Source organism: Pteropus vampyrus, unplaced genomic scaffold (assembly GCF_000151845.1).
Source record: "Pteropus vampyrus isolate Shadow unplaced genomic scaffold, Pvam_2.0 Scaffold20, whole genome shotgun sequence".
In the NCBI taxonomy this organism is placed as follows: domain Eukaryota; kingdom Metazoa; phylum Chordata; class Mammalia; order Chiroptera; family Pteropodidae; genus Pteropus; species Pteropus vampyrus.
In genome coordinates, this window is record NW_011888801.1 from 8,954,332 (window position 1) to 8,958,645 (window position 4,314).

At 38.3% G+C, this 4,314-nt stretch overlaps 1 protein-coding gene across 1 annotated transcript in view; it reads left to right on the forward strand.

Annotated features, from left to right (window-relative positions):
- NRG3 (neuregulin 3) overlaps nucleotides 1-4,314 on the forward strand; it is a 1,091,888-nt gene that overhangs the window by 1,046,535 nt on the left and 41,039 nt on the right. The window lies entirely within an intron of this gene.

Sequence of the window (4,314 nt, forward strand, 5' to 3'; positions counted from 1 at the left end):
TGTGTGTGTGTGTGTGTGTGTGTGTGTGTGTGTTTGTGTGCGCACGCGCGCACACGCCTTGACTGCCATAGACAGATTTGAACAAATATAAATCTGGAGTTTCAGTAGTAGAAATTCAGATCTCCTGCTCTGGGATGTGATTCAGTCTTAGGTGTATTTGAAAAGCTTTCCCAGTATTTTTAATGTATAGTGAGAGTAGGGAATCACTGCCTAGGGTCCAGAATTTTGTGTTGCGCTATTTGATACCCAACCTGACTCAGGACAGCCCCTGATGGATAGTTACAACATGGGCCTGAGACTCACACATAACTACAAGGCTATTGGCCTGAGCAGTTGTACAAAAAGATGACTGTTGATGACACTAATAGATTGTGCTAGTTCACCTTTAATTGAGGCAAAGTGGTTAGATTCCCTTATCTTACATCTAACCTGGCTGAGGGTGGTGGCCATCCATTAAACCAATCTGGGAAGGGTTGGGTGTTACTTTGGGCCTGACTGTTTTCCTGTGTAGCAAGGTTGAAACAATTTTAGTGGATTAGACCTCCCACTCAATAAAAACAAGTCAAACACCAGGAGATTCCTAAAAACCATTGGGTCAAATTCTCCTCATTGCCAAGAAAATAACATTTTCTTATTCTGAGTCTCATATCTTGCTAGTACATTGTGGTTTTGCCAATGAACAGTGAACCCTAAGTGATAAAAACTGGGATTAAGGATAATGATTGGGAGACAGTTATTACAGGCTCAGGAAAAATGAAACTCTCAGACCTTCTAACAATGAAGCCGTAAGCCAAAAACTGGTTTTACCTTAGCATTGAAAACTCCTCAACAGATTTATTTTGATGCAATTTGCTTTTTACTAATAATTTATTTGTAGGAGAAATAGCATTTGGAAAGCCCAGTGCATGTTAGACATGCCAATGAGAAGATCCAGGGCTTTTCATTTTTTTCAAAATGTGTTTTATAGTATTCACTTATCTATAGTCAGCCAGAGCTGTGCTGTTTGGAAAAGGAGGGAGAGTGATAAGGGATTTTATAGGAAAGGTTTATATTCGGTGGGGAATGAGGGGGGAAATAAATGGAAATTACAGGTTGAGAATAAATGTGTTTATGAATTTAAACAATTATTTCCCTTTAAATATCAAATTTTATGGATAATACACACCTAAAAGCACTTTGCATGGAATGATGATAAAATATCTTGAACGTAAACATTTTATTATGAAGTAAGTATTTTCCTTTTAAATGATGCTCCTTCACAGTGGACTGAAAAGAGCAACAGAATAAATCCCTGGGGTAGAAGGACACCTCTCTGAGAAAGAGGTCTCTATTTTTATTACCCTACCATGCAGGGGCTCAAACAGTAAAATGTCAGTAGACATACAACCCAGAAGCTAATGAGTTCAACCTCTAGAGGCCTGTTGACTACCCGCTGTGTGCAGAACAAGCACGAGCCAGGTACAGAGATCCAGGAATGAAGATGATATTCTTGCCTTTGAGGAGCTCTCAGTCTGGGCTGTGAGGAAATAGAGGTGTGCATTTTTGTACAAGACAATGTAGTCGTAGAAAGATATGGAAAAGACAAATAAGAGGAAGCTTGAGAATAATTTTCAGACCTAATAGTATTTATTCTGAGTTTTTATGGGTCAGTGGGTATATTAGCTTGCTAGGGTGCCTATAACAAAGTACCACAAACTAGTAGTTAAATGATAGAAATGTACCATCTCATAGTTCTAGAAGCTGGAAGTACAAGATCAAGGTGTTAACAGGGTTTATTCCTTCTGAAGGATGTGAGAGAGAAGTATTCTTTGCTTCTCTCCCAGACTCTGGTGGTTTTCTGGCAATCTTTGGCTTTTTTTGACTTGTCAATGCATAGTCCCAATCTCTGCCTTAATCTTCACATGGTGTTTCCCTCTGTGTGTGTCTAAGCGTCCAAATTTCTCCTTTTGATAAGGATGCAGTATTACTGGATTAAAGTCCATTCTAATGATCTCATTTAAATATGATCATCTACAAAAGCTCTATATACAAAGATCACATTCACAGGTACTGGGATTAGTTCTTCAACATCTTTTGGGGGGACACAATTCAACTCATAACAGTGGGAGTTCTGCAGGTAGAGAAAGGAAGAGGGTTTCCAGGTAGACATAACACTGTGTTAAAGACATAGAGTATTTTAGTACCTCTTGGTCATCTCAGGCCCTCTGCACTTGGTGGTTCTGCTGGAAGCCACTGGGGTTCCTTGCAGCAAGAACTAGGGAGCTTTTTTGATTTTCTCAATATTCTTACCACATACTCTCTTGGTGCCCCACCTTGCCAGTGTGTCTTTGATCTCATTCATCTCCTAGGGAGAATCCATTTCATTTGCCTTCAGGACCTCTTTTACCTTTATGACCTAATGTTTTTGCTTTACTAGTGCAGTTATTAAGCCATTTAACTTTTCATTCATTTTTGTCTTCAAGTTAAGAAGTACAAATCCCAGTTTCCAACATTCTTAATATTCTTCTCTTTCCTTTTATTCTCTTTCCTGATCAAGGTTAATTCACAGTTCTTTGTAAGGTCCTAAAATTTTAATCTATCCCCAGCATTTGTTGATTTTTAAGAACAAAATTCAGAAGGCCTTCTTGTTCCAAGAATAATAATAAATATGAGAATAAATCTACTTAAACTTAATCTAGTTAAAATGAGGATGAAAAAGTCATAGGCCTTCAATCAGGAAGAGACTGACCTACTCAGATTATAAGGTTGACTTCATGAATAGAAATAAATGCTAGAATTAGGGAGGAGCACTGGAGTGAAGACTCATTTCATAAATGGTAGTTTCATTAGTGAATATTGTTGTGTTATGTTGACTTTTGCTTCTGGATGTAGACTTTTAACTGTAGGGTCTCCAGTAATGAGTGCTGGTGGTATTGTTAGGTTGACTCAGGAATGAACTATCAAAATAATCATGCTTTCATTTGACACCTAAGGTATGATTTGAATATGTTGAATATGAAGTGGTCTAGGTGGAAAAGCTTTTTGTCTTATATATGACTTACTGATGTGTATGTGTGTGTGTGCTTAAGTTTGATGTCTTATAGACCTAATTAAAACTGGTGGTACAAAGGAAAGTTTCTCAAGAGGCAGTGGACTCCTAAGGTCTCATACTTGGAGGGGATGTGGAGTCACCTTTAAGAACATTTCCTCTTCTCTCACATTTATAGAGATTTACAGTTCATCATGGTCACCTATACCTCTACAGTTAATATAGAGATCTCCATAGGGAAATGGTATAGGAAAACAGCAACTATAATTTTCTTTGGGTATCATCGTTTTTTCCTATAGCTTAGTAGGTTTTTATAGAGAGGCTTCTAGAAGTCTACAGTTTTCAAAAGCATTCTTGTCAGGCAGACTTGCACACCAGGAACTAAACTGTGAGCTCTCTAGTTTAGTATGCAATGCTGTAGCCTACATGTTTTCCAAGAATGCTGCGTCTCTGGCAACAAGGAACACATTTTTCTTATGTGAAGGACAGTATGAAAGATAGCCCATGCCCCAAGGAAGATCGTTTGCATTGCATCCTCCAAAACATCTTTCTAGCAAATTCAAAACCACTAGTTGAAAAATGCAGTTATGAAGAGTAAAAGTACAAGGAACCATGAGTAAAGAAAATGACATAAAAGTAATTTCCTTCGATTTAGGTCTCAGGGAACAGACAGTGGGGCCCAGAGACAGGAAGTCACAGACTGCCTGTAGGTAAGGTTAGTTTTACATAAAAGAAGTGGAGTATTTTAAAGGCCTGTTTTTTACTTGAATACTGGCTCCAGGATAAAAAGGGAAAAGGAAGGAACCGGCATTTTTGTAAGCATTTTAGTTGTGCTCTCTTATTGAAATCCTTCACGAATACATGACGTATATAGTATTTCCCCCCATTTTATTGACAAAGACCATGGATAAGAGAGGATAAAAATAGCTGTAGCTGGTGCTTAAACCCAGGTGTACACATCAGCCAATCACACTGCTCCTTGAGTGAGGTGGGCAATGGTGCAGCTAAGGAGAGCAATGGTCTCTTTCAAAGTCTCAGTCCAGGCTGCCTGCCAAAGAATTTTTTTTAATGGTCCGATGTCAGTTTCTGAAATTTCACCATAACATTACCCTCTCTAGTTTCCACCTTTATAGCAATATGATCACATAAAAAAGAGGAGCAAGTCCTGTGCATAACAGAAAAGGAAAAAGGACCAAAACTGGGAGCTGGAAATCATGAAAACACTCTTTACCAATTCCTATTTAAGCGAAAATTGGTTTTGCCCTCGAAAATGACTTTATAATCTG